The sequence below is a fragment of the Carettochelys insculpta genome, chromosome 1 (genome assembly GCF_033958435.1).
Source record: "Carettochelys insculpta isolate YL-2023 chromosome 1, ASM3395843v1, whole genome shotgun sequence".
Taxonomy (NCBI): domain Eukaryota; kingdom Metazoa; phylum Chordata; order Testudines; family Carettochelyidae; genus Carettochelys; species Carettochelys insculpta.
This window is the reverse complement of record NC_134137.1, coordinates 53711590-53723801: the sequence shown is the minus strand read 5'-3', so window position 1 is coordinate 53723801 and position 12212 is coordinate 53711590. Positions and strand designations below refer to the sequence as shown.

The window sequence follows — 12212 nt, the reverse complement described above, 5'->3', positions numbered from 1 at the left end:
AAGAAAGGAGTTGTTGCACATATTGAGGCCGTTTCATCGGAAGCAAAACCAACTCACTGTCATATACACACAGAAGCACTCGCCACCCAGGACATGCACGCAGATCTAAAGCAAGTACTTCATGAAGCTATTAAAATTATTAATTTTGTGAAAGGCCAGTCACTGAATGTGCAGCTTTTTTTCTCAGCTTTGTGAAGATATGAGGGGTGACTACACACAGCTCCTATTTCACACTGAAGTACGCTGACTTTCACACAGAAAAGTCCGCAATGGCCTGTCTGAACTGCAAGAAGAACTTAAACCTTCATCATGCAAAACTATATGTATGATTGGAAATGGCTATGTAAATTAGCATACATTGCAGCTAGCTTTGTTAATTTGAACAGCCTCAGTCCATCTTTGCAAGGCAAGCTTATATCCATATTCCACGTTCAAGGCAAAGTGAGTGTCATAAAACTGAAGTAGTGAGGTAAATGGCTTACTTGTGGCAAATCGGTTTCCTTTCCATCCCTTCATGAGTTAGTTATCAACTCAGCTAAAACACTTGATACTGATGTGTTGCAAACTATGAAGGAGCATTTAGAAAGCTTGAAGAAAAGTCCCTGTAAGCACCTCCCTGAAGAATTCAGAGTGCATAAGGAACCCTTTCCTTGTCAGTGTCCAAACATGGCCAAGTAATCTCTCAGATCAGAAGAACAGCTCTTGGAGCTCGCTTCAGATGGCTTCCAGAAAAGAGCATTTGAGCAAAAGATGCTGACATTATTTTGACTAGGCATTAGTTCAGAACATGCAGCCCTATCAGACAAAGCAGTTAAGTACAGAAAAGTTACCCAGCTGGGTGGTAATGATGGTGTTTTGCGATGTGTCCCCGTGGGTGCTCCGTATCAGGTGTTGGGCCAGTCCCAGCTCCGCAAATCAGAGATTTGCAAAGCAATTGCCGCTTGGATCGCGCATGTACAGAAGCGTGTCAGGCCCTTCGCACACATCTAGTCACGTGCACAATCCGGTCTGAGCCAGTTCCTTGAAGCCACCTCAGAAGTACACATCTGAAAGACATAACAAGACAAACTCCAAAGCAGGGAGGATGGGCAGGTAGTAGAGCACCCACGGGGACACATCTCGAAGAACCATCGTCACCACCCAGGTGGGTAACTTCTCTTTCTTCTTTGAGTGGTCCCCATGGGCGTGCCATATCAGGTGACTACACAGCAGTGTCCCCCACAAAACATGGAGGCAGGTACCCGAGTTAGATGTCAGTAGCCACTGAGGGCACGGCTATTGAGAAGCTTGTGTCTCCAGCTATCTGGCAATGTATGGCATAAGGCTTGGCGAATGGGTCATAAGATGACCACATTGCTGCTCAGCAAATGTCCTTCAAAGGGACACCCTTGAAGAAAGCCATGGATGCTGCCATCACCCTTGTAGAGCGAGCTTTAGGAGGGACAGGTAATGCTGTCTTCCGCAACGTATAACACGTAGTTATGCACGACGTCATAATGTTCAAGATTCTCTGTGATGAAAGCACCTCACCCTTAGATCTCTGGGCAAGAGACAATAATAGCCTGTCTGTTTTTTTGGAAGGGCTTTGTTTTTTCTAGGTAGACTGCTAAAGCTCTTCTCACATCCACGAATGCAGTCTTGTCTCCTAACTGGAAGTATGTGGTCTCGGGTAAAAAGACGGAAGTATGATCGCCTTATCCAAGTGGAACTCTGATGAAACCTTTGGGACAAAAGCAGGGTGCAATCAAAGCATAACTGCCTCCTTGGTAAATATCATATATGGCAGAGAGGCCATGAGGGCAGCCAACTCACTAACTCAATGAGCAGAAGTGATAGCCAGAAGGAGTACCGTTTTTAAGGTAAGGAAATGTAATGGAACAGTCTCTAATTGTTCAAATGGAAGTCTGGATATTGTATCCAGAACTAGATCTAGACTCCAAGGCAGTGATATAGGTTTACAAGAAAGGTACATATTGGCAAGACCTTTTAGGAAGCGCACCGTGGTCGGGTGTGCAAATACCGATGTCCCCTCCGTTATGCACCTAAAAGCTGAGATGGCTGCTAAATGCACCTTTAAAGATGGCAGAGCAAGTCCCTCTTGTTTAAGATAAAGTAAGTAGCCCACAATGGACTGTACAGGGGCTTCTTCTGGACGCACTCCCCATGTGGAGCACCATGCCATGAAGTGTTTCCACTTGGATAAGTCTTTCTCATGGATGTGTGCCAACTGTGCATCAAAATGCGTCGAACCTGTTCAGATCATGAAGCCTCTGAAGGATTGAACCAATTATCAGCCAAGCCATGAGGCGAACCGTGTGCAGCTGTGGGTGCATCAATAACCCATGGTTCTGAGACAGCAGATTTGGAACAACAGGGACCGACCATGGAGGGCATGTGCTGACATGCGTTGCACGATCGGGAACCAGTGCTGTCGAGCCCATGCTGGAGCTATGAGGATCAGATCGGCTCCCTCCAATCTGGCTTTCTCCAATACTTTGTGGATGAGGGCCATTGGGGGAAAGGTGTATAAGAGAGAACCTTTCTATGGGATAAGAAAAGCATTGCTGAGAGACCCCTGCCCAATGCCTGCTCTGGAGCAATAAAGGTGGCATTTATTGTTGTTGTAGGTTGCAAACAAGTCTATGGACGAAGTGCCCCAAGACCAAAAAATAGGATGGAGAATGTTGGACCATATCTCCCATTCATGGTCTGGTGCAAACTGTCTGCCCAGCAGATTGGCCATGACATTGTTCACTCCAGGTAGGTATGAAGCCACCAGTGATATACCCTTCTGTATGCACCAGTTCCATAATCGGAGGGCACAAAGGGCACAGAGAGTGGGAGCTCACTCCCCCTTGCCAATTTATATAATACACTGCAGTAACATTGTCAGTGAATATTCTTACCCAGGTCCCTCGAATGCGGGGCAGAAAGTGCTTGCAGGCATTGAACACAGCTCTTAGTTCCAGAAGGGCCATTTCCCATTGAGACCATCGGCCCTGGACTGACATGTTGCCCATATGTGCACCGCAGCCCATGGTGGATGCATTGGTCGTTATGAATACAGCAAGTTGGAGTTGGTGAAAGGGGACCCCAGACAGCAGATTGCTTGGTCTTGTCCACTGTCACAGGGATTGCAATACCTGTGTGGTTGGGGATACTCATTTGTGACTCATGGGCGTATAGAAGGCCGCCAGCCAGCACTGTAGGTACCAGAAGTGCAACCTGGCATTCTGAATTACGTATGTAGCGGCAGCCATGTGACCCATCAACTGTAAACAGGTCATTACCTGCACCATAGGGCTGCGAATAAGTACCTTGATTAAGGATTGAATCGCTTGGAAGTACTGGACAGATAAGTATACGCTTGCTGATATCGAGTTGAAACAAGTCCCTATGAATTCTATGTTCTGTGTGGGCAAGTAGTTGATTTCTGTAAATTGACAATGAGGCCCAGAGATTGGAACATCTCCATGGTGACCAATATCCGGAGGACATCCGACAGGAAAGCCCTTTATGAAGGCAATCATCCAGGTACAGGAATATTAGAAAGTCTAGACAACCTAGGTATGCTGACACCACTGCAAGGGTCTTCAAGAAAACTCTGGGTGCTGTTGAGAGGCCAAAGGGCAACACCCTGCATTGAAAGTGTTCTGTTTCCACCATAAACTGGAGGAAGCGTCTGTGAGCAGGGTGAATCACTATATGAAAGTGTGTGTCCTGCAGGTCAAGGGCTGCAAACCAATCTCCGACATCCAGTGGAGTGCTTACGGAAGCAACAGTAATCATCTTGAAGCACTGTTTGTGTAAGTAGTGGTTTAACATCCATAGGTCCAAAATGGGTCTCCACCCCCCGTCTTTTTCTCCATAATAAAGTAACAGGAGTAGAAGCCTTTCCCTCTGAATTTGTGAGGTACTCACCCCACCGTTCCTATCGCAAGGAGGCGGTCAACTTCTTGTTTTAACAGGGTCTTATGAGAGCGGTCTCTAAAGAGGGACGGGGTGGGCAGAGTAGTAGGTGGTACTGCATGGAACGGAATGGCATAGCCCGCAGAGACTATTTCCAACACCCACTTGTCTGTAGTGATTGTGGACCACTGATGGTAAAAGGGGCATAGCCAACAATGAAAGAGATGTTGAGCTGGTGGTTCACACTGGACAACGGAGATGGTAGCACAGGCCTCAGTGGAGGAGCCAAAGTTGCTGCCTTGGGTTTTGCAGAGGTGGAGCGTGTTGTTCTTGATTACGCCTTCTCAACAGCCTATGGGGTTGTCTGGACTGATCATATCCCCTCTGCTGATAGGGCTGCTGCTGGTATGGGTAATTGTATCATCTCTGAGATGGGTAATTCCTCTCTTTTATATGGCGGAGTATACGGCCCTAAGGTTCTCAGTGTTGTTCAAGAATCTTTACTGGAATGCAGTACACTATTGGAAGCTTTGGCAAATAATTTGCTTTTGTCAAAAGACAGATCTTCGAGGTTGGTCTGTAATTCTTTAGGTACCCCAGCGGTCTGGAGCCAGGATACTCGCCTCATAACCACAGCAGTCACCGTGGAATGTGCAGCAGTGTCAGTGACATCCAAGACTAACTGTACACCTGTACAAGATGCTGCATAACCCTCTTGGACAACTGCCTTAAGAGTAGGTTTCTTGGAATCTGGTAAGCAATCCATGAGGGTCGTTAGTTTTGCATAGTTGTTGAAGTTATGATTAGACAAATGCACAGCATAATTAGCCATGTGCAACAGGAGGGGAGAAGAGGCATAGACTTTCCTCCCAAACAGGTCCAGCCTTTTGGCATCCTTGTCAGAGATTGTGGATTTATACTAGCGTGCCTTAGACCTCTGCTGTGATGACCACCACCAGTGAGTTAGGATGAGGATGGTTGAATAAAAATTTCATTCCCTTGGATGGCGCAAAATACTTTTTGCCAGACCTCTTGTTAGTGGCTGGGATGGAGGCAGGGGTTTGCCAGATGTTATTCACTGCCTCCATTATGGCATCATCTAACAGGATGGCAATCTTGGATGGTGCGGGTCAGGGAGGAGTGTGTTGGACGTTTCCAGTTCTTTAAAAGTTTGTGTTGTTTTTCTGGGACCTCAGCTATTTGAATGTCCTGACTCTGAGCTACTCTTTTAAACAGTTCTTGAAATTGTCTTAATTCGTCAGGAGCGGAAGAATCACCCTGAATAACCGCCTCATCCGGGCACAAGGAGGATACATCTGTCTGGTAAGTTTCCGAACATTCCTCTAAGTCCCCGGTCAGTCCTCTGCTGGTTCCGATAGGGAGGGAATTATGGATTGGGCCCACGGAGATGGAAGTGATGGCAGTGGTGGAGGGGTAGTTGAACGTCGGTACCCTTGTCTGGATTTGGGAGAAATATCTCTAGATCTGCTACAGCAACAAAGGGTCCTGTGGCACCTTACAGACTAACAGAAAAGTTTTGAGCATGAGCTTTCGTGAGCAAAGACTCACTTCATCAGATGCTGGTCTAGATCTGCAGTGAGGTGTGAGGGTGGCAGCATACATGAGTATCCAGGGATGAAGAGCGAGAGATGGAGAGTCTCCTGTATTCATGATGATGACAAGAATAAGGCAGGCATGACAACCTCAAAGATGGTGGAAGTGAAAGGGACCTGCGGTAACCATGGCTGTACGTGTGGTGCGGTCGTTCTAAGAAAGGTGGTGGTTTCAGGAATGGCAACAGAGGAGATATTGGATGTTGAAATGACGGTACCGTGGGAGAGCACGGAGATATGGGTTGAGGAGAGAATGTCAGAATTGGTGAATGGGGTGATGGGCTACAGAGCCGCGCAGGCCAGTACAGATAGCTCCAGTGCAGTACTTGGTGCTGATACCGTCGGTGCTGGTTTTGCCCAGCTGGCTGAGGTCCTGACTACCTGGGGTCACTCTGCCCACGCTCCTGACCAAGTCAGGAGTAAGGTGAAAGAGGTCTGGCAGGGTTACACCCAGGCTCAGGACTCGGCCAGCCAGTCAGGGGCTGCCCCTGCTTCATGCACACATTACTGGGAGGTCCAGACCATCCTGGGCCCCCGGGACACCTCCTCCCGTCCTGCCATCCTGGACACCTCTGCCGAGCAGCCCCACCTGGGCCAGAGCCAGAGCCAGCCTCAGCCGTGGACTGGTCGAGCAAGGAGAGAGACCTTGTGATAGAACACCCCTTCTGCACTTCCAGACGGGCACTTCCCAACCTTGGCGGCAGACCCTCAGTTATGTATCTGACAGGGCGCACACCCCAGATCACAGGGCGGGGGCACCATACACAACCAGGGGCCCCCCACACCCCTGGCAGACATCCAGCCACAGCCTTCAGGATGGCAGCATGGCCGCCAGTGCTCTTCAGCACCTACTCCCACGGACAACACAGTGCCCTGCCCCAAGGAGGATGGGGGGTTCAGACTGCAAAAGGGAGCCACCCACAGGGCCACCACACCCTCAGATGGGGGACAGAGGATGGGGACCCACCACCACAGGATGGGGGGCATGGGCCACAGAGCAGGGGTCAGTACCCATGGCCTGTTCCTGTCTTCCCTCCTGTTTCCACAACCACACCCTTCAAGGGCCAGGAGAGCCTCTTCCAGTCGGTGGTCCTGGACAGCCCCCCTCAAAGGCAAGAGACGGTGACAGACCAGAGCCACCCCTAGCACCAGGACATCCCCGGTCGCAGAGGGGCCAACAGCAGGTGGTGGAGGACCCCCACCTCACTGTCTCCATCCAGTGGCAGGTGGAGTTAGCAGAGCGGTGCCTCCACTTTGAGAAGGGGGAGGCAGCCTGACACCAGGTGGCCTGGGAGTAGTTTATGGGCACCTTCCGGGACATGGCAGCCACCTTCCGAGAGCCTCTGGCCCGGATGCCCCCTCCTTTCACACCCCCCCGCTGCCCCTCCTACCATGGCTCCATCCACCACCTCCCAGGAGAGGGCCCTGTTGGGCCAGACGGCCAGGCCAAGGCCAATCCCTGACCTTACCTCCCCATCCACCTCACCCCCTCACAGCCCTGCCGGGGACCCTGGACAAGGTGGGAGTGCAGGTCCCAGGACCGGTGCAGGTCACAACCTTCCACCCCTGCCCCAGAGCAATGGCCCACCCAGCCTGGCCACCTAGGTCCCCCTCCCCATGTAAAGAGTTAGCGCCCCCCATAAATAGTTTATTATGTTATGCACAGAAAGCATCAAGCACACATTTTTGTAGTGCAGAATGTAACTGTTTATTTTTCCAACAACCCTGTGGGCTGTGTGCTCAGGGGAGGTGGTCAGTGTGCGGTGGGGGGGGCCAGTGGGTGGGAGGTGGTGATGCAGGATATGCAGGGAGCGGGGGAGCGTGTGGTAGACCCATTGGGGGTGGCCATGGCGGTACTCACTAGGGCCCGTGTGCAAAATATGCACACAGGGTCTCCCAGCTGCGGACCCCCTCGTGATAGGCCTGGTGGCTAGGGGTGGCAGCCGGATGAGGGCAGTCGGTGCAGGAATCGGCCATCCACCCCAGCATGTAGGCCTCCCCCTTACCCTCTATAATATTATGTAGAGTGCAGCAGGCACCCACCACCTGGGGGACATTGAGGACACCCATCTCCGGTGGGCCAGGAGGCAGCAACACCGCTCCTTCAAGCGGCCGAAGGTTCACTCAACCACATTGCAAGCATGGTTGAGCTGGGTGTTAAACCGCTCCTGGCTGGGAGCATGTATAGTGCAGCATGAGTTAGGGCTGGAGTGGATATGCGGCTTTGGTCACCAGGCAGAGAGGCACGGTTGTGTCCCTCAGCAGGATCTCCCTCTGGGGGATGTAGGTCCCCGCCTCCAGCTGGCAGCAGAGGCCTGAGTTCTGGAATACCTGCGCATCGTGGGTGCGGCCAGGCCAGCCAACAAAGATGTCCTGGAACTGGCCCTGACTGTCTGCCATGGCCTGCAGGATGACAGAGTGGTACCGCTTTCAGGTTATATACTGTCCTCTGCTGTGCTGTGGGGCCCGGACAGGTATATGGGCCCCGTTGAGGGTCCCAAAGCATTTGGGAACCCAAGTGCAGTGAAGCCAGTGATGGCCGCATCCAGGTCCCCAGTGCGGAAGACCCTCTGGAGGAGCATGGCATTGAGGGCGCGCACCACCTGTGGGGGGCATATGCACTTGTGAGGGTGTGCAGGGCGTGCCAGGCCCCATCCTGGCCCCACCGCACCCTTGGCTCCCTACCCCAATGGACGTGTGCCTAGGCCTCCTTACCTCCATCACAACGGCCCCAACTGTGGCCTTGCCCACACCAAATTGGTGTCCCACAGAGCGGTAGCTGTCTGGAGTGGCCAGCTCCCAGACAGCTACAGCAACCCTCTTCTCCACAGGGAGGGCGTGCCACATCTGGGTGTCTGGGTGTCTCCAGGCCAGGGACAGCCACTAGCAGAGTTCCAGGAACGTCTGCCACCACTTCCAGAAGTTCCGGAGCCACCAGTCGTCTGAGCTCGTGGGGTAGCTCCAGAGCCAGCAGGGTAGCTCCAGAGCTGGCAGAGCGGAGTGCTGGGGGCAGAAGGGCACGGTAGTTGCAGGGCAGCCATCCGTGCTGCGGTCAGCTAGGTGACCACTCCACTGGTGGCAGCCAGCAGGGTGTCGAGCTGCTGCTGCTCCATGGCTCTTTTTGTGGGCTCTGCATCTGTGGGGCTTGTGGCAGTTCCACAGGCTTCGTGCTGTGCAGGATGAAGGTGCTGGGGAGGAACCCTTTAAATGGGCAGCTTAATGCAGCCCCAGAAGGGCTTTGCTGCCATGCGACACCCTCTGTGGCGTTCCCTAGCCCCTTCCTTCAAAAGGAGGCATTGGTGCATGCAGACGCGCTCTTTCAACGGGCTGGATGGCCCCTTTCAAAAGGTTGGGTAGTTCATCGATGGCACCAGCCCCAGTCCATGTGTAGACGCTCCCCTTCGAAAGGGCGTCTTTCGATTCTTCTCTTCTGAAAGGCGCCCTTTCGAAAATGCGCTCTAGTGTCAATGTAGCTCATAAGAGGCACAGAGTCAATTTTGATGCAGATAGGTTGCTACAGGTTCAGCATGAACAATGTTGCTTCCATCAACTGACACTGGCTTTCAGGAGTCCTCCCACAATACTCTGCTCTGACAGTACAGTCGGCACAAGCGCTCCCTATTGGTGACGGTGCCCATGTCAACACATGTGGACATGCAACAGCCATTTAAACACTGTGGTGACTATATGCAGGTGTAGCTTAGGCTGACGTGATTTTGTAAGGTACAGATTCTCTCCTCTGACCCCTGTCACCAACGGAAATTGACACAATACCTGTTTTTAGTTGTGTTTATGAAGAGATCCTTTATCTCCATGTGATTATGCCAAACTGCACACTAAGGGAAGAAATGCTGGAAGCACGTAGACACCATTACTCATGTGAGTAGTGTTACCTACCAACCCTGCATCCTTGGGAACCAGGCCACAGTACTCATGGAAGACCTCCCCCTCCACCCCATCTCACCCCATACTCTGCTGGTTGAAACAACCCAATACAAAAAGCAATGAAAAAGACAAGGGAAGATACACGTAAATGCCTCCAAACAAGGGTGATGAGATTAAGGAAACATCCCTAGCCTCATTTGCATCAAAGATGGGACAGGACGATATCTCCATCAGCATTCGAAATGGCAAACAGTTTCCCCAAAGCAAGAATTACACTGAACTGTGGGATATGGAAAGCAAGAGAGGTCTACCCCATGGGAAATCTCTGCTCCCAAAGCTCATGAACCCATGCCTACACACACCCTGATCAATAATTATCAGCCCAATTTTCATGATAAATCCTCTGGTATCCAAACCAGGAACCATCAATTTTGTACTTCAGCCTAAACAGAACAACTTTAGAATACTCCCTTGAACCATCCATTCACCCATACACAATCAGTTATGTTTAGTGTTCCTCCTTGAACCATTTGTCCCCTACAAAACTCCTACTCATGCTCAAATCGGCTGACGGGGTTTGTTCATCAAGTGAGTTACTAGCAGAACAGTTGTGGTTTGAAAGTGGCAATAGGGAAGTGCTGAATCTGGGGGCATAACAGAGCAGCAGCTTAAAGCTCTGGTTAAACCCAGCCCACTGAGGTGCACATGAGGGTCACAGCTTGGCACTGCTACTGCTGTGCAACCATGTCTACTGAGTCCAGGGACATATACGGGGTCAACTTGGGGTTCTCAGAACAAAATTTTTGGTGGCTTCAGAAGGTGGCCACCAATTCTTCCTACTGGCCATTCTCACACTTTAACCCAGAATACTTAATTAGCTTTAGGAAAACCAAATAATTAAACATGCAAACATATGTGTCCAAATAGTTGTAATTTATGCACTGCTAGCTAGTAAACCTGTTATGAAAAGTGATATCAACAAACATACAAGTACCATTTTTCACAGCAGACGTAATCAGCCCTAACAAAGTCTGGGGGGCAAATTGAGCCCTGGATGGCAGGTTGGGGGAAGCAGTGGGGCTCGGGGTAGAGGAACTGTGGGAGGCGGAAGGGTTGGGGCACCTGGAGTCTGAAGCTTTGTAGCCAGAATATGGGGCCCAGGGACAGAGCTGGAACCTGGAGCCTACTACCACACGGATGGAGCCCAGGTCTGATGCCCAAAGCCTGAGCTCCACTGGCCCGGGAAAGATGAGGAACTGACGGATGTCTGCTCCTACTGGGCTGTGCCCCTGGCGTGTCCAGAGGGGGACGTGGCACAAGCCCACCTGGCATCCCTAGCAGCCATCACTAAGGTGGAGAATCCAGGAGCAACAGGGAGAGGGAGAGGCTGCTACTTTGCTCTCCTCCTATGCAGCCCAGGATGCTGTGGCTAAAAGAAATGATGCCCTGGTGGGCACTACAGCTATGTCTACACAAGAGCCCTCTTTCACAAGGCGAAAGTTCAAATGATAACAATCCAATTCCAGCCTTTCAAAAGCGCACGCCTACATACAAAAAGCAGATGGAAGGTTTGATCTGCCCTTTCAAACGACTGCTCCGTTAAAGAGAGCAGCCACACAGCTCCAGGGGCTCTTTTGAAACAACAGAGCCAGAGGCGCCATGGATGGGGTAGCACGGCTGCCAAGCCTTTCCAGGGCCCACAGCCAGACGCTTCCTTAAAGGGTCCCTCCCAAACACACCAGGCCTGCATGAGCTGAGGCCTGCCGAGCTGCCACAAGCAACACAGAGCCCAGCACATGGCATAATGGAGTCCGAGTGCCTGCTCCTGGCTTAGACACCAACATCCTGAACACTGCGCTACAGCTGCTATGCAGTCATCACCACTGCCCCCCACCTCCTCGGGTGACCGAGCTGCCCTCCCTCCCAGAGCCATGGATTCCCTCCAGCCTGGATCCCTCCAGCAACGGTGCCCCGGTGCCTATGGAGTCACCCCAGCACCAGGGACTGGTAGGAGTGGCTGATGCTGGGGCAGCAGGATGATGCCAGATGGCTGTGAAACTTCCACATGAGCAGACAGACCTTCCAGGAGCTCTGCCACTGGCTCACCTACACAGAGGCACCAGGACACCAACATGCAGCCTGCTCTCCTGCTCGAGAAATGCGTCGCAATCACTATATGGAAGTTAGCCATCCTGGACAGCTACTGCTCTGTGGGGCAACAGTTTGGGGTTGGCAAGGCCACCATTGGGACTGTCCTCATGGAGGTCACACCCCTGCCACGGGGAAGCAGGGGGGGCTCCTGGGCAAGGGGCCCCTTGGCAGCAGGATGCCAGGATGGGGCAGGGGGGCAGGGACTGGTGGCTGTGAGGTGGTTTGGGGCAGGAGCCAGTGGCCAGAAGGTGGTGGGGAGACAGGGGCTGGTGGCTCAGAGGGGGCACGTGCCAGGGTGTGGGGGCGGGGAACTACCCGCCACGCCCCCATGAGTACGCTTGTCCTCCATCCTATGCAAGTTGTCCATGTGATCAACGCAATGCTCCTCCACAGAGCTGTCTGCATCAGGGACCTGGATGCAGCTGTCAGGGGATTTGCACCACTCAGCTTCCTGAACTGCTTCGGCGCCCTGGATGGGATGCACATCCCCATCTGCTACCCAGCACGCAGTGCCGGCCAATACATCATCAAAAACGGCTACTATTTGGTAGTCTTCCAGGCCCTGGTGGATGCCAAAGGCCTCTTCATGGATATGTGCATGGGCTGGGCAGGGCAGAGACACGATGCCCATGTGTTCCAGAATTACGGCCTGTG

The 12212-nt window shown here is 52.1% G+C and overlaps 1 protein-coding gene across 1 annotated transcript in view; it reads right to left on the bottom strand.

The window, feature by feature from the left end:
- KL (klotho) overlaps nt 1-12212 on the bottom strand; it is a 72448-nt gene that overhangs the window by 55135 nt on the left and 5101 nt on the right. The gene's annotated exons all lie outside the window — the stretch shown is intronic.